Raw genomic sequence first — 18,059 nt, 5'->3', positions numbered from 1 at the left:
TTTAGATGTTCAAGTTCAATTGATATTTCCTCCAAATGTAACTTTTCCAGTGCCAAGTAATCCCAGTTAATGTTTGACATTTTAACTGAGGTAAAAAATGCAAGCAACTCTACAAGGGTCTATTTAAGCTACATGATTTTTTCCCCCTAAATATCTCAAAATAAGGAGTACATCAAATATAAGAAAGGAAAAGTTACTTAAAATACACTAGATATTCATATCAGATTGCTTACTGCTTTCATTTTAGCCACACCCACCTTTATGTAATTGTAAAATATGAGAACAGTGCAGCTGAGAAATAAGAAAGCTTAAAAGAACAGTTGTTTCATGTAGTCAAATACGTGCTAAGCACAGATTTTAATTAAAATGAAAAACAGGTATAAATTGCATGCTATTGAACATGACTAGTGGGGAAAAATGCACACGCACCTGTACAATACTGAATTACAGGGGTTTTTTTTGTAAATTAGCTATGAGTCAGGACAGTTATTTCACTGAAAGTGAAAGTCAGTATTTGTGAGTGCACTTCCACAGCGAAGTAGTGTAAATCTCTTCAAATTGTGATATTTCAAAGTATACACAGCTACAGTGAAACAGCTTTGTGCACATTCCCACACTGACTGTCAAAAACATTTCTGAAAACACTCTGAAAGTAATGATGCAGAGCTAAAGAAATGAGTGCTAAATCTCAATAGGATCTTACTAGTATCTCAAATTCAAGGATTAAGTGGAATTTTCTATCAGGGCACAAAGGTATGAATTGCGGAGACAAACTAAGCAGCTATTCCTAAGAAAAAAATAACTGAAAAAGTGTAATTTACATACTGGATTAAAAGAATCCAGGGTAACTAGGGATTTGAAACAGAAAAACTCCTTGAACTGTTGGATTTCTGCATTGCACAGAAAATACCTTGAATCACAATCCAGTTGCCATGCTGGAAACGCTAAGTTTTGCATTTCACTTTAAGACTACACGCTCTCAGCCATGTACACAGAAATCTTTTGTACAGGACTTCTGCACCCCAACTCTTCTCTATGTCCCTCCTACGTCCCTCGGTTAACTCGTTATTTTCGGTGGCCGGGGTGCTAAGCGCAAGGCGGCCGCTTCTGGCTTTGAACGCCACGGAGGGATGCGCGGGGGGGTAGCGGGGGGACGGGGGGGGGGAGCAGCGTGGGGTGGGGGAGGAAGAGGAGCGGGGAAAGGCTGTGACCCGGTCCAACCTCGCAGCCCCAGCCCCGCGTCCCCGCAGGCAACCAGGGGGGGCAGCAGCCGGTCCAGCCTCCGCTGAACGGGCGCCTTAACGGGGGGCCCGATGCTGCATTCGCTGCGCATCCTGCGCGCCCGCCAGCTCGACGGCAGCCCCGGGCGCCCGCCGCTCACACGGCATCGGGGAAAATATCCATACGCCTTCCTGCCTCCGGAAAAAAAAAAATTAAATAATAATGATTAAAAAAAAAAAAGGTCGGGCGGCCGAAAGTGAAGAGGGAAGTAGGAAGAGGAATAAAAAGTAACGCTTAGAAATTGTGGCTGGGAAGGCGCCCGCTGGCCTGGCAGCGCCCGAGCTCCCTGCCGGCCCCGCCGCACGGTGCTGTCCCCGCCAGCGCTCCCGCCACAAAAAGATGCCTTGTGAGCCTGTGTGCGCAACTCCGAAACGCGAGCGCCCACGCCAGAGCCGGCCCCGAGGGGGTTAAACGGCGTCGTGGAGAAAAAGGCACCGTGTCACATATTATGTGTGTATGTGTGTGTGCGGAGGGGGAATCGCCCAGCGCACAGGCTGCGAGAGATCTCGGCGCCTATCACAATAAGCACGATCGCGTTCATACAGCTACGAGAGACCGAGAGCTGCTGGCCACCGAGAAATGACATAGAAACAACCACCAAAAAATAGCTAAGCCAATGACAAATAGCGACCCGGGTGACAGAGACAGAGAATTTTGTAGGCGGAGAAGAGGAGGTGAATGGCCAGCTCTGATCACAGCATTAGGCTGGGCTATCTATGGGGAGGGTATTTACTCGGTTTTGGGGTGTGTGGGAGGAGAGGAAAAACACCTACAAATAGCTGGCACGATTCAAATGGTCTCGGATTATGTTTCCCCCCCTCCAGTCCAGGAAGGAAACTCGCGTTTTAACGCTACGAGGGGGGAAAAAATAGCTCTGTGCAATAGGGGATGAAGAGCACTTTGGTCATTCGTTAATACCCAAAGGGGCAGAGATGATAAATGTGACAGCATGTGGCAGCACGACCGTCACCCGGGCTCCTGCAAAAGGCGGCTCCATATCGCGACACGGGAAATTAAGCGATTGAGTGGGAGGTGGAGAAAGCGCTTAAACGGAGAAGTTAATCTGCTAACATGGAGAGGAAACAAACGGAGAAAAAAACCCCGAAGGTTGTCCTCTATATATTTTTTTGGGGTGGGGGGGGGGGGTGCGAAGGGAGAAGGGAAAGGGAAGAGAAAGAGCGAAGGGGCATTAATCCAGCTTACGAAAACACGGGGAGAGAGGAAGGAGGAGGCGGAGGGGGGGGTTGGGGGCGGCGGGCGAGAAAGGGAGATGTGCATGTATGTGTGGAAGTCATCCTGGCGGCTGCTGCTGCAGAGCCGGGAAGCAGGAGCCTCCGTGTCCCGGGCGCTGCCCCGAAATTTCCACGGCGGAGAACGGGGGGCGGGGGAGCGGGGGGGAAACAAGGCGGGAGGGAGGGATCCGCTGGCGGGGGGGGTGGTATGGACCGGAGAGGAGACGAGGGGAAGCCTGTCCTATCGTGTCCAGGGAGCGCGGGGCACCGGGACCCTCTGGAGCTCCGGCTGTCCCGCGGCTCCCGCCCGCCCCCCCGCCAGCCTCCGCGCCGCTCTCCCCGGGCCGGGTGTAAGCGGCGCTCCCGGGATCCCCGCCTGGGCGCGGTGCCGGCCCGGGGAGCAAGCGGGGTTACCTGCCGGAGGAGACGGCCGCTCCCGACTGCTGAGGCTGAGGGAAGCGAGTGACAGATCCGCCCAGGACCTGCCGCCGCCTCCCGGCCCGCTGCCCGCCGGGCTTTCGAGGTGACTTTTCCCGGCGGCGGGGTGCATGTTGCCCCCATTTTCCAAAGACGCTCTTCCCCCGCCCGCCCAGCTCCCTCTGCCCCAGCCGCGCCCGGTCCCTCCGGCTCTTACCGCCTGTGCCGGCGGCGGCAGCGGCGGCAACCACTCCGAAGCGCGACGGTGAGGGTGGAAGCGGGGTAGCGGAGGGGAAAGGAGGTGAGTTTCGCGGGGCGGGAGGGCGGGCGGCCCCCGCGCCTCCCCCGCGGCGGCGGTAGCAGCGATGCGATCGGGCATCACTCGAAAATGGCGCCGAAAGAGCGGAGGGCTCTTCATTCAAATTCGTTAGCGCCAGCCCCGCCGCCCCGGGGCATGCCGGGAACGGGGGGGGGGCGCGCGGGGGCTGAGGCGGCAGCGCCGCACGGACACGGCGCTCGCTGTCAATGCCGCCCCTCCCCCCCCCGCTCCCGCCGCCCGCGCGCGCGCTCCACGCCCTCCCCGCTCACCGCGCGCTCCCGACCCAACCGCCGCTAATGGGGAAAGGGGGGGCGGGGGGGGAAGAGAGGGAAGGAGGGAGGGAGAGAGAGAGAGAGGGAAATGTCACCCGGAGCCCGGGCCCGCGGGGGAGAGGTGGCGCGTTAGAGATGTGTGTGGGAGAGAGGGAGCGAGAGAGAGAGAGAGAGAGAGGGGGAGCGAGACCTCCGCTGGCCCCGCGAACTTGTCAAGGTAAAGGCGCCGGTGGAAGGGAGGGGGGTGGATAGGGGGGCACGACAGCGGATTTTGGGAAGGTAGGGAAAGGAAGCCCGGCTGGGGGAGGGGGATGTGCGCCAAGAGGACCTGAGGAAAATATGAACAGCGCCTCCCCCCCCGCGCCTCCAAAGACCCCCGCGGCTCCCGCTGCGCTCAGGTTGCAGCCCGACCCCCCTTGTCCCCCACCATGGCCGCGCACCCCTCCGCAGCCAGAGGAGGGTTCGGAGCGCTCGGCGCTTGCCCGCAGCGCGCGGGCCCGATCCCGATCGCGATCCCGACTGGCAGCCGCCGCTCCCCATCCCCCTCTTGCCGCCGCACCGGCTCCGGGCGGCAGCGCCCCGGGGCGCTCCCCGACCGGGCTTGCGAGCAGCCCCTGAGCGGCGGAGCGGGGCTGTGTGGGCTCATCCCGGGACAGAGCGGGCCCGGAGCGCGCTATACTGGTCATTGCAAAAAAAAAAAAAAAAAAGAAAACCAAAACAAAAAACACAAAAAGAAAACCAAACCAAACCCCAAACCAACTAAAATACCCCACACCAAAAAAAAAAAAAAAAAAAAAAAAAAAAAAGAAAAGAAAACGCAAAAAAGCCCTCTCGGAGGAACTTCACGGAGCGAGGTTCAACTCGGGCAGCGCTCCCGCCTCGGCTGCGCGCAAAGCGCTCGGAGAGAAGGCGAACTTTCATTTTCACGCCGCATCCTCCCCTCCGCCCCAAGCTGTGACTGATCGTAAGATACCTGATGGCCGGGTTAGTGCTCCCACCCGCGTTTCAGGGATGGGGAAGCCGAGATGGAAGTTAGCGAGCTGCCGAAAGCCGCGGGGGGAAGGCAGGCTATAGTGCCGCCCGAGCCACTCGCAGCCTGCACTTGACTTGTGCCTCATGAAGGGTCCTTCCCTGGGAGCTCCGCGGACTCTGCCTCGGCTGGGAGACCCAGCGCATCCCTGCCAGCCGCTCCTCGAGCTTTCTGTGTTCAATGTTTTGGGTTCTTTTCCTAATCTGATGAACTTTTTAGAAAGGGAAAGGAAAGCAGGGGCCTCAGACCTGCAAACTGTTGTTCTCATTACTTAAGGGAAGATTTTTCAGAAGTACATAATGGGAGTCTGGGAGCTCTGTTCCCACTGACTTTCAAAATCTTCCCTTCACGTCTGTGAGCAAGTCCTCTTGAACTCGGTTGGACTGCTGGCAGACGAGCGCTAGCAGGCTCAGGGCCTAATGCTTTTCATGATTCCACTGCTCCCTGCTAGAGCTGCACTGACAAAATATAAGCAGAACGAGTTTTGAAAGGGAGAGGTAATTTCTCTCGCTTTTTTTTTTTTTTTTTTTTTTTTTTTTTTTTTTTTTTTTTTTAATCACCGCCACAGTACAAAAAACCAAGCTTTTGGGCTCAAAAACCTAGACCATCATGGCTACAAAAACTACTGCTGCTCAGAGAGTATGTAATTCTGGAGCTCCTTAAGGAAAAAAGTAGTGCGATGCAACATGTAAGTAATCACATAGCTAATATTATGTATTTATGTTATTATAGTTTCCTCTGAATTGAAGTTTGGTGCTGCTAAAGATATTGATTCCTAATTTTTTAAAACCAGGTTCTCGGTGAAAATGAGCCAGATAATAAAACTTCAGATTGTAAAGCCATTCTATTAAAAAGGAGGAAATATAAATTATTTGCAGTATATTTACTTTTTTTTGCTCTTTTATTAAAATTACTCTGAGCAAAATTTTTGATAAGTATGTCTTTCAACTGAAAAGAATGATAGTACATATTTTCTATTTTTTTTCCTGAAGGTTATGTGCCTGTGAAGAGAAAACTTTGCAGTAGAAATAGCAGTGAAAACAGTAAAGAAAAATATAAAATTATGGTGTTGCTGATACCATTTCTCTGTACTTATATTATGTATAGTTTTGCCCTAAAACATTTCTAGTTATTGTTTTTCACCCATTTTTCCAACCTTAATATAAAAATAAGATGTAGAAAATAGTATGTCAATATTCTGTGATTCACTGTTTCTGTGATGCATGGTATTCTTTAATACGAATAGGACACTACTTTCAGATATAATTCCTAAGATTTCATTAAGGTTTTTAATGAAAGTGAAATTTTTACATTCCCTAATATCTAGTACTTGCTCTCAGATTCCATTCTTAATGCACATAGGCCCCAGTTCTGCACAGTCTGAAATGTATATTATTATGAGTAGCTCTCTTTATTATTATGCTCTTGTGTTTCAGACTTACAAAGCTAATAGTGACATTACACATTCATTATTCTCAGAATTACTTAGGACTGCATAAAGCTTAAACCTAATGTGATAGTCTTAGTTTACACCTTCTATCCATATCTCTTAAATAGTGCACAATTACAATAATTTGTTGGTCAGAATGAGTAAATATTTAACTGAGAATTAGAACAAGTGAGAAAGGCAATTGCTGTAGTGTAAAAATCCATGAAGAGGAGGTGGCTACTGCATTCTTTAGCTGTAGCATCTGGGAAAGGATCATCAGTGTGTTTCCTCAATGACTAGCCAAGCCAAAAAGTCACAGCAGGAACACAGCTGAGGACAGAAGGAAAAGAAAGGGATTTTGAGCCTCACCAAAAAAAATGTAAATATTTTAGATCAAATTTCCATCCCAAACAAATTGGACTCATCAGAGTGGTGGATGTCTTATCTGCTGTGGAAGCAGATATGAGGTTAAGCTGCAGTTTCTATAATCAACTCCTTTCTTCATGCAGTTCTCATTACAGCACTATCTGAACACCACCTCATAGTGCCTGTCCTGCATTACAGGTTCTTCTCCTCAGAGAGTGCCATTAAATTGTCAGAGAATCCTCATGCAGTAAGAAGTGACATGACCAGCATTTGTCATATTATCTGCTCTTTTGTTACCAAGGGAAGGAGCATGTGCAATTGAATGTTTTCGGTTTATTGTATCTGTCTTTTCTTCCATACACATTATGTCTTTATGTTAGTGAGGTAAGGTTGAAGTAATGTGTTTTGTTCTTCAAGCAAGGTGTAGTTAGATTTCTGATGGCCCTTAGTTCTTAGGCAGTTTCATTCATAAGGCTTTCATTGACCCTGAGAAAGTTCTGTCTGTAGAACTTTCAGCTTTTTTTCACCACTTCTTGCATAGGTCCTCTTATAGGTCAGACAAGCGAAACTGTTGCTGACTGGATCTAGTCAAGAGACCTGGAAGGCACTTTAGTCATCCTGAGTTTATGCCCTGGAGAATCCTGAGCCCCTGAATTTGTAAATTAAAAGTCTAGAGAAAAGCAGTGTAAAGAAGGGCTTATAATAACCTACATTGCTAAGATGACATCCCCCCCCCAGCTTCCTGTACTTGGAGTTTCCTATATGCAGCAGGCTTTGTGCTTGGATATACTGGATTGCTTAGATCCAGTTGAGAGGTGGCAAAACCAAAGCAAGGCACTTGTCTTGAAATGACACAGAAGCTCATAGCTAGGGATGGTTAGAAAGCTGGAGGCTGTCTTCTGGCTCAGGCATGCATTTACAAATTACCTTGCTATGTGTTTTTAAGATTTATTTTACAACTATGGGGATTAGAGGAATTTGTAGTAATGAAAACTGGCATTGTGTCATTACTGTGTAACTTTTTAGTTAGATTATCTGGCTTGCCTGGGCTCTTGCACATTATTGTATTTCATCTAGAAAGTTCCTAGCTAAGTTAGACCAATTGGGGGGCACCAAGGTACACACACATGATTATAATAATTACACACCTACATATTGTTTTGGTATTCAGTGTTTGTATTGTATATGGACATACAGCCAGTGGAAATTTGATTTTTTTTCCTACTTATTTTTCTAATTTGAGCCCTGCCTTGCCCCTGATGATCATCCAGCCTTCTAGATTCTTGTTATAGGTTCATCTAAGCCTCCCTTCAGGCCTCCCCTGTAAATTTCGTATCACTTGAAGTTTAAAGTTTCAGTTTAATAACCTAGTAACTATAGTTGAGCATCCTCCTTCATGTGTGTTTTGCTTTCTGTTGTAGCCATTCAGTCTCTAATTTACCCTGACAAATACAGGATTTGGAATTCATTGCTTTTGCAATTTTAGTCTGTTTGCAATGATAGAGGTTGTAACCAGAAAGTGCTACAGTGGACAGTATTTGCTATTGTACAATGAAAGCAGAGTTTTGAATTTGCCAGAATAAATCTGATCTAAGGATGCTTCTGTAGACTGTAAGGACTGCAAGAAGTATGTGCTGACTTAGGACATGCATATACTTTATTAGATGTCCTATGAACTTCCACATGAGAAATAAAACCAACCTTTTTTTCTTTTACCTCCTGATTTTTCAATAGCAAACCTTCCATTTAGATTTTTTTAAGTCACTAAAATACTCAATATAGCATAAAGATTAGTGGTGTAGTCATCGAAAGGTCGGATTTCTATATTTTGTTAGCATCTTATAGTATTGACTCCAACATATCTATAGGCCTGACTCATAATAACAAATGTATCCCTGAGGATTTAATAAAGAATTTGGTATTAAATTTAGGTTCTGTGGTAAAGTTTTGCCTAAATGGTCTAACTGTAACTTCTAAACGTTTTATTATTTTTGTGGATTTAATGGTTATGAAAAGTTCTGCTTTGGTATCTGTGAAAACTGAAGCCCTGAATTCTTTTATTCATGGATTAATTACAGCAGGAGAGTGGCCAAGTGGTCTTCTGCACAGCAGCCATGAACTTCAACCATGAACTGAAGAAGACTCATCAAATGGTGAGAAAAGAGCGTGGTTGTCATGACTATTAAGTTAGGGATGCTCTATTATTTTTTCCTGTATAGCACTGATTCTTTTATTTTATAAGTATTGAAGTTAGATTTTTGTCACGTAATTTCTGGGACCATAACTTAATTTTTCCTGCACACCCCATATTTCAGGTGTTAATTTTTCAAGCTTTGCTTTATTCCTTGCTGTCCTTAACTTCAAAAGTAATTGTTAGTGGTACACTGAATTCATTAGTTAATTTCTCTATTACTTTCTTTAGCCTTAGTCCTGTGCTTAACTCTGTTCACATGAATACTTTTATCAGTAGCACTACTTAGAAGAGTGATGTTCAGGATATATGAAGCTGTTTGAAAGACTCAAGTTTAAATTTTACAGATGTGAATGCCTTCAACTAAATGAAATGCTACTGAGATGAATGCAGGAGTGGGGGATCTGAAAGTGCTTTTAGCTAGTATTAGTTTGTTTGCTCTTTTGCCGTACAATTTGTTTCTTTTAAGACTGAAAGATGCAAGATGTTAATTTGCTTCTCTAATTTCCCAGTTTCTGGAAATTTTGAAGTCTGAACTTCACAGCATTTATAAAATTTTATCAGTGTTCATAATTCCCCTGGGAAGAACAAAACATTATTTTGTTTAGCCATTTTGTGAAAAGGTGACTGAATATAGAGGAACTATTTCTCTTTTTATTTCACTGCCTTAATCAGGTCTTAATCCTAGTCATAAGAATCAATAAGTAATGATTTTTATATGTATGGATTTATTAAGCATAGATCTTAAAAATGAAGCGTTTCCTTTCTTTTAGAGATATAAATAAAGGATGTAATATTGATAGCAGGGGCTTTCTTGTGTAAGAATATAGTTGTTAAGTGTTGTTGTTGACTTCCTGATAATTTAGGTAGGTGACAGTTTAAAATAATGATGCACAGGGTGATCCATAGCTCAGGTGATGGATTACAGTGACCAGAAGTTCAGAGAATGCTGAGAGATATCCCAGACCTTTTTGGTATCTCAACAAATGGCTCAATTTTTGTTTTCCTTTAGTAACTGTATTGTAGAGTAAGGAGTAAAAGGGACAGAACCCAGTTAGTGACTTACAATTTCTACAGTTTATTCTCTTGGAATATGGGATATTTACCCTGTGTCAGCTGTTTACCATACTGGATTTGGAAGCACAAATATGTTTAAATAGCCAAGAGAGATGCTGAGCCCTTTTACGCCAACATCTGAGCTATACCCTGTGTTAAGAATTACTTTAGTACTGTTATCAACCACTAAACTTACTTAACCTTTGCCAAGGTTCTTTACAATTTCATGTTTTAAAAACAAGGTTTAATACTTAAACCAGAAAGAAGCAGCAGTTTTCAGGCACAGTTCATTAAGATGTAACCCAGAGGTCATTTATTTTTAATACAGATTCAACAATCTGTTTCTTTGTTCTTTCTCAGCCATTTTTTCTTTAGTTTTCTTGTAGAGAGCTGATTCTTGAATTAATTTTGAGCATTTAACTATCTGCATTCTCTTCATCAAAGAGTTAGTCTTGCACTTAAGTAAAAATACTTGTTTGAGTATGGGAGAGAAGAGCCTGAAACCACATTAGTCCCTTTGAATCTTGTATTTGCCTATCTGGTAACCAGTGGGCTGGATGCCAACCAACACCAAAGTATGAGTCTGACTGTTATTAGGGAAAGGAGCTGAGGCTCAGTTTTGAATATGTTTTTGATACTACAGACCTAGTGAACAATAACAATAGGATGTAAATTGACTTCCAAATTTAAGCACTTCTCTAGTTGCTTATCTGAGCAGAGTTTAGCTACTCCAAATGCTTAAAGTTAAATGGTTTTAAGGTTTTCTTAAGGCATTTTTTGAATTGATGTAATTCTTTCACTTCGACAGAAGAATAGGTAGGCCAATGTCAAACTGTTTTGAAAGGCTTGTTTTCCCTACCCTGCCTAGAATATAACTTTGTTTCTTTTGTTCCAGCCCCTTTTGGCTGAATCACTTTCACTTCCCTGACTCTTCTTATGCCTATTGTGTCCTGCTAACATTTCCTCTAATATCCAGTTTTCTACTAACTTTTTCACACTGATTATTCTTTGTCTCTCTTCTTTTTTACAGGAGTTTTAGAGAGGTCATTATACTTTTCCAATTTATTTCCTTCCTTCATTCTGGAATCCAGCAATAAATAAACCCCTTTGAGTTCAAGTTTGCCTTTTAAGTGAGAAATACACAAGTTAAAAATGTAGTGCAATATCAATAGAAAGGGTAAACAGAGCATTGGGGATGCTATTTATAGAAAAGGAACTGGATTTTGCATATTATTAAAAACTATTCCCTAATTTGGGATATCAGAATCCAGGCAGTAAGATCAGGATTTTAAGGTGATGCTTTAAAAATCACTATGCTTAATCTAAAAAAAAAACCAAAAAAACCAATCAACCCAACTGAAAAACCCACAAAAGTACAGGTATACTGAATAGACTGATTAGACTTTATGTGGCTGTTTTTTTGAGCTGTGTATCGTTGAACTTTTTTTAAGCCTTAGGAAAGACAGGATGGAGTTGGAAGAGAAGCAGGGATCTCCATGAAGGACAGTGAGTTATAGTCGTGGTAAGTTAAAAAAAAATACTTTATTTCTGTTCAATTTTCACCTTTATGAAGCAACCTGTATTCAGGGCCTTGTTCACCTTGAAAAATGAATCCAGCTTTATTGAAAGTGTCAACATTCTCTGGATTCATTTATGCTATCACTGCGTAACAATTGTGCTCTGTTGTATCCAACTTTGTGGTGTAACTCCTGAATGAAAACAGTAAGTGACATAAAAATCATTATTTTCACAGTGATTATGCTACAGTGTTTTCATGCCTAGGTTCTGAGCAAAACAGGATATATTATAGGATCATGTTATCTCCTAATAACTTTCCAATCCACTGCTTAATTTCAGCTGCATTTGATATAGAGTTAGAGGTCACAAAGTCAAGTTTCTGCAATTTGAATGAAATTTAGCGGCTGTGTGTAGAGAAGGGACTCAAATTAGTGCCCCTGGGGTAGAAAAAGCTGCAGCATGGACTCAGAAATTTACTGTTCTGTTCAACCTGTTGCCTTGCAGGTCGGCATGCTTGGTTGGTCTGCCAGTCAACAAATGTAGCTCAGACCTGGCCACAGTGTGAGCTGCCTCCTGTTCTCCTAAACAGCAGAAGCTGAAATTTAGAGAAATCTGTTTAGAAGGGAATGGGAAAACAGCCAGGCTAGCTTCAGCACAAGTGTGTTGGTGGCACCTGTAAGCATGCAGGTAGGTAACTAGACTTCATTATTTCTGCTAGTCATGAAAAATCCTTGGTTCTGCCAGGGCCTTCTAATCTTCCAAAACACTTGTGAATCATTCCATGATATGGTGTTTTCTATACCTGGATTAGAAAAATGTTTTTCTTGTCCATGCCAGAGAAGGGAACTGCTGAGACAGCTTCAGGATTTCATTTCTTTCGTTGCTTGTATGTTAGCTCTGAGCTATTTCTGAGGCTGTCAAAATTGTAAAACTGTGTTTTCAGCTCTCTTCAGAAACTGATGGTAATTTAGACTGCAGCTATGTGTCCCTGACCCATCCTACAACCTACTCTTTTGGAACAGTGCAGAAAATATGCATTGTATTCCAATTAACTTCCTTTGTGAAGAAAGATGTGGAGCTAGATACAGGGAGAGAAAACAGTATTAGGATCTGGCTTCATCAAGTTACCACACTGCATTGCAACTTAGGAAATGCTAAATATGTAGCTGTGTGATTTTTGTCACCAAAATCATACTGAAAGGTCTTGTCTGCCCATTCATCTCAGTCAGTGAGAAATGGGCAGATTACAAGTGCCAGAGGTGCTGTGTCACTCACTGTTCAGGCTCAGGTAGGCACACTAACTTGGCATATGTACAATATTTTTAAATTTTCTGTGTTATGTTAGACAGGGGTCAAGAGACAACACCCTTTAAACAGAATTTAGTGCTGTAGCATGTTATTTAAAACCAGTTGAATTTCTCAGAATAACAAGCCTAAAAGTCATCCATATGAAATGTAAAATTTGAAAGAAGTAACATGAGAAGAAACACTTTCAGTTCAGTATCATAAGGTAACTGTCTTGAAATTTTGTCAAATTTTGTTTGCCCAGTTGAAAACCATCAACCTGGCAGCAAGGAACAAAAGCTTGTCATACTCTTTTCCATTTTCTGGTAATTTTAATTTTTTTTTTTCCCACAAAATCAAAGCCAAGTAGAGAACAATTAGTCATTACAAAAAAAACCAAAACAAAACAAAAAAAAAAAACCCACAAAAAAACCCAACCCAAAAAAAAAAAAAAAAAAAAAACCAACAAAAAAAACCCCAAAACAACAAACAAACAAACAAACAAGAAACACCCAACCTCAAACAAACTGCATTCCATTTTATGAAAATTTTGGGTTGTCAGATTCTCAAATCCTTTCATTTGGTCCCAGCTTTTTTGTTTATTTGTTTTTAAGTATTGTTGTTTCTGCAGAGTTATCTGTATTAAAGTAATAAATAAATAAAATAAATAAATAAATGTTTTTTTGCATGTTTCTATGATCTACTGGTTCTTAAAACCTTTATCACCAGTAGTCTTGCCTAGTGTCACCAGTTAAATATTAATTAATGGAACCTATGGCTAACCAGCTTTTAAATGGTTATAATATATAAAAATACTGTAATTGATAACATTTTCCTTTTAAAGACCAACATAGATGTGTTTTTAATAAGAAGAGTAAGGCCAAATAATGGATGTTAAGTTTTGTATGAACAGCAAAGTGGTGGTGTTTAACACAGTTGTGTGCTTCCTGTGTTTTAAATGGTGTTCACAAAGTCCTTAAACTTAGCAAAGTTTTTCATAAGGATTTTTTTGTTTTAAAAAGCTACCACTTTTTGGTCTAAAAATTACTAATTCTAAACTTCTTTTCATTATGTATTTTTGAAGACTTCAGTCATGGATGCTACTATATGTGGTCAGATACTTTCACAGTCATGTAGACCTCAAAAAATTCACAGGCCTATGCTGCATCCCTAAAATGGATGTTGTGGGACAGATTTTAAGAAAGTTGAAGCACTAAAAAGTGACTTGCACAATAGACCAAAGGAACTAGGATAATTAATTTTTAGAAAGTGATAATTAAAAAATTATATTTCAAGTAATATCAGTAAAAGCTTCCCTAATGTGCTGTCACTACATGTAAAATTCATAAGCAATTTTAAGCCAACATTCTTTAAAGAAGGAACTAAAAAATTCCTATTAAAAATATGCAACTTAAAGAGGTATGGAACTCCTTTATTATGTGCTAAATGCTGTAATAAAACAGGCTATCAGTAGGTTTTGCTGCATGTTACTAATTTTATTTTTTTTTAAATCTTGGTATTTTTGCAGGTGTGTGGAGGAACAGGTCCTGTTCTCGCTGTTGTTACTCCCACATAGGCAGACTCTGTAATTGATTATGTGTGGGTAGGGCCCTATTGAAATTCAGGAGATTCTGCAGTAGTGCGGGGTTCTTTTTGTGAAAGTTCAGTTGCAAGATCAGGACCCTACTGTGACTCCTTACTGTGCATTCTGTCACTGTCTCATTGATTGTACTGGAACCTGCCTATTGGGATAATGTAAGTCCCGCTTTTCCCCTGCTTGTACTTTAGATGCGAATTAATCATTAAACATTTCTAATTAGAAAATTAGTATAATTTACATGTATTCTTTTAATTATGTTTTTTTGGCAGTACCAAATACTATATTCCGCAAAACTTCTTAATGGCACTGAGGCTTTGTGGATAGTTGGTCACATGATGAGAAAATTCAGCTGTAAGTACATTAAAATGATTGACTTTTTCAATAGTTAATCTTTACTGATGTTGGGAAGCTAATAGTGATAAAAATGTGAATCAAGAGGTTTGACTTCTGTCAAATTACTTCAGTTCTTTTTAGAAAATATATGCAGTATACCCATTAAGGATTTTATTACTCTTAGGTAATTCACCATGGGACCCTGAAGTTCTTCCCTACTGCAATTAGGTAGGGAATTCAGAGCTGTTTGTTTTCTTTATTTTCAGAATGGTGTGTCTCTGACTTGCTCTGTGTTTTGATGGATAAACTTTTTGAAATTTATGGATCTATAAAAACTGTTTATGCCACTAATATTTGTATAGATATTACAAACTGATTTACTAACGTAATTGTCTTGCTGGGTTGAATACTGAAATGTTAATAAATATACACTTATATTTGTGTCAGTGTACCTTGGTTAAATTAAACTGAGCTGGCATTGTGAGTGAATTTGATCATACATGCTGATTAGCTATAGTCTTAGGCAAGAACTACATATTACCCATATCATATATCAGTGGATTCACCCAAAAATAGCTATAAATATCTATGCTTGGGTTAAGGAGGAAGTTCTTTTCTTGTAGTTATGGGTACAGTCATTGCTTTGACTCCTGTTTTTATATACAAATGAGCAAAAACTACATGTAGGTGTTTTCCCTGTATAACAAAAGGGGCATTGTAAACTCTGTGCCCTTTTTTATGATGTTGTATTTCCTTTCTGGTATTTAAATTCAAGGATGTTTTCAGCTGTCTCTTAATAAAAAAAAAAAAGAACTGGAAATCCACTGAATTTGTGGATAATTACCAAGAGGCTGGTAAATGTCTGGAGGAATTGTGTGTAAGGACAATTAGAGATGCTTTTTTATGAAGCAAGGACACAGATAAAAATTGATGAGTAAAGGTTAAGGAGCACAGGATTATTTTTATTGTTTGGCACAAGAGCAGTATGAAATTAAAGTAATTTGAAGAAATAGCAAGACCAAAAGAGAAATCAGACTCAGATCAGAAGTAGACTAGAGAGTCCAGTCAAAAAAAAAAAAAAAAAAAAAAAAAAAAAAACCAAACAAAAAACCAAACAAACAAACAAAAAAAAAAAAAAAAAAAAAAAAAAAAAAACAAAAACCCAACAAACAAAAACCCCCAAAACATGGGGTAATATGGGTTTGAAAAATGCACCAGAGAGGAGAAATAAATGGATAGCTACTGGTATTTTTCATTGCACCGAATATATGATAGATTTAAGTTTAAAATTTTCAGGAAATACTTTTCTTGAAGTTTTTTGTTTTCTTCTGCTGGAGAGGAGTAGAAGAACTTTGAAGTGTTAAAGAAGACTCAGTGACTACTTGTGAATTACAGTATGAATTGGGGATTCAAGATGATGGTTACAACTAAGAAGAGAAGACAATGGGTTGCTATATAAAATTAGTGCCAAGCAGAAGCCATCATTTCTTGTTCTAACACAAAACTTAATGATTTTGAAATGTATCACCTTCAGCAGTGCTCAAACCACAATTTTATTATGTTAATTATGGGATGGATATTTTCAGAGTTCTCATTTAAAAACCTGAACTCTTTTGAGATTTTGCAATATAAAATGAAATTGAAAATTTTCAATATGAAATGAAATCATGATTTCATTTCAGAAACTGAAATGTTTCAGAACACGGAATGTTTCATTTTACGTAAAAAAATCCTGATCAGTGTATTTTCTTTTAAAAATTTTTAGACCTAAATGTTTGCCATTTTCACCTTTTAATCATATTGGCCATATATATTTTTTACTTGCAGTATGTTGAGTGAAAGAAAGAAAAGCAGAATGAGATTAGATGATTGCAAAAAAAACCCCCTAAACTCTAGATCAGAGTGCCTCAGAACAGATCTAATTTCAGAGGACGAAAGGGAGGAAAGTGACATGCCAGTGAGTTGGGTATGAGGAATCCTCTGCATGTTTCATCTCTGTCTGATTTTTTCTCTCAGCACCACTGAGAGGCAGATCACCTGGGTGTGACTGCTTCCCCTTCCTGTGAAACTTCCCAGTACTTTGAGGGAGATAATGTTGGGGCATAGCTCTGTTCTGCCTGCAGCAGTGTTGCTACGTATTTAGAAGAGGAAGAACTCTGTAACCAGCTCTTCAATACTCACTGCTGCTTAGCCCTGTTGTTGAGTACCTGATCTGATGATCTCTATCATTTAACTCATGCTGTGATGCTATAAATGACTGAAACCAGGACCAAAGCAAGAAAATAGATTTCAAGAGAAGGAGATGATGTTTTGGAATGTAGGGAGTGGACATTTGCTGCACAGCTACACTTTGTCAACTCTTGAGAATCCTCAAGAGTTGAAATGCCAAACTACAGCAACAGAATAAGTTTCCTTCTGTGCACTGAGAAGGAAGAGCAAAGAAATGTGCCTGAACATTCAGCATGTTAACTGTAAGTCTTTGAGATCTCTTTCTCTACTGCTGTTTGCAGTCTGCTTGTATCGTGACTGTCCTGAATGTAGCATGTCTTTATTTGTGTCGAATGAGGCACTCCTCACATTGTAACATCAGGAACATTGTTTTTCTTCAACCCTTGAAAGTCAAAACATGGTAGCATAGATAACTGTAACAAGTTCACAATAAATGTGACACGAAAGAATTTTCTCATGTCACAGTATTTATAGGAAAAACAATGTTTCATGTGTTTCAAATACCTCTTCTTTTCCAATCCTAAGCAGATTTAATGCATGAAAATTTTCTTCAGCCATGTTCTCAGTTCCTTATTTGCAGTTATAACTGTTGGTCTTTTGTTAGTAGGGTTTTTTGTATTTAGGTTGATGCCCTCACAAAATTTCTCTGGATCCTTTATGAATGACACCATCATGCTGTTCTTTGTTTTGTCATAAAATCTAGTGTAAACCTGCATTTTAGGAATCTTCTTCCAATCCTTAAAGGATGATCATTCTTCTCTGTCAGCAGGTTTTTCATGGATCAAGTCTTTACTAGAAAATCTTTTACTTTGCCTTGACAAAATGCAGTCTTGTCTTGCTCATTTGCTATCAAAGTGCTGTTCTACTGTTAATACCATTTTCCAAACCTACTCCTTTGCTATTTTCAATTTCCTGCTTCATTTTAAAGCCATAAAGATAAGCTATCTGTCTTTATTTTCAAGGGTCATCAGGACTACTTCTATCTGATACCTCTTCTTCAGTATCAAGAGGTTGACTCTGGTTTTGATCAACATATGATGCCAACTTTCATCATTCAGTCATTAAATTTTCAGACCACACTGAATATTTTCTCCTCAGCTGCCTCTCATGTATTGGTTGATTTCTTCATAAACAGAAGTGTTCACTATCTTCCCTCTAATTTTTTTCTTGAAAGTTTTATGCACTGTGAAGCTTTGAGCAATCCAACTAGACAACAGTTAGATTGCAGGTGTATTAATGCCAATGCCTATCACAGTAGTACATGTCATTGCATTTGGACTCTGCCGTAATCCCTCTGTTGTCTCTTTATGTAAAATTTAAGCATATCTGCATTTTGCTGTGTATTTATTCATGGCCCGGTGTAATACGAAGTGGCCCAAGTGAGGCCTTCCAAGATTTATGGTAGTACAGATAAATAAGAATGAATATACACTGGATGCTGCAGCGTAACTGTTGGATTCTGTTGTGCCTAATGCCACATCATAATTTAATGCAGAAAGAAG

At 41.0% G+C, this 18,059-nt stretch overlaps 2 long non-coding RNA genes across 14 annotated transcripts in view; one reads left to right on the top strand and one right to left on the bottom strand.

Moving 5' to 3' along the window:
* Positions 1-18,059, bottom strand: part of LOC128783540 (uncharacterized) — a 78,734-nt gene that overhangs the window by 24,884 nt on the left and 35,791 nt on the right. The window lies entirely within an intron of this gene.
* Positions 3,626-18,059, top strand: part of LOC128783539 (uncharacterized) — an 85,529-nt gene continuing 71,095 nt past the window's right edge. For 2 of the 11 annotated variants that reach the window (XR_008429197.1, XR_008429203.1), the window contains exons 1-8: positions 3,629-3,738; positions 5,120-5,239; positions 8,425-8,499; positions 11,045-11,115; positions 11,616-11,798; positions 13,924-14,150; positions 14,265-14,346; positions 14,513-14,556. This is a non-coding gene — a long non-coding RNA (uncharacterized LOC128783539). Of the gene's footprint in view, positions 3,739-5,119; positions 5,240-8,424; positions 8,500-11,044; positions 11,116-11,615; positions 11,799-13,923; positions 14,151-14,264; positions 14,347-14,512; positions 14,557-18,059 lie in introns of all 11 variants that reach the window. The other 9 variants (XR_008429198.1, XR_008429195.1, XR_008429199.1 and 6 more) reach the window with 7 other exon arrangements.

Source organism: Vidua chalybeata, chromosome 2 (genome assembly GCF_026979565.1).
Source record: "Vidua chalybeata isolate OUT-0048 chromosome 2, bVidCha1 merged haplotype, whole genome shotgun sequence".
NCBI lineage: Eukaryota > Metazoa > Chordata > Aves > Passeriformes > Viduidae > Vidua > Vidua chalybeata.
The sequence above is the reverse complement of the archived record's forward strand: the minus strand, read 5'-3'. Positions and strand labels throughout refer to the sequence as shown.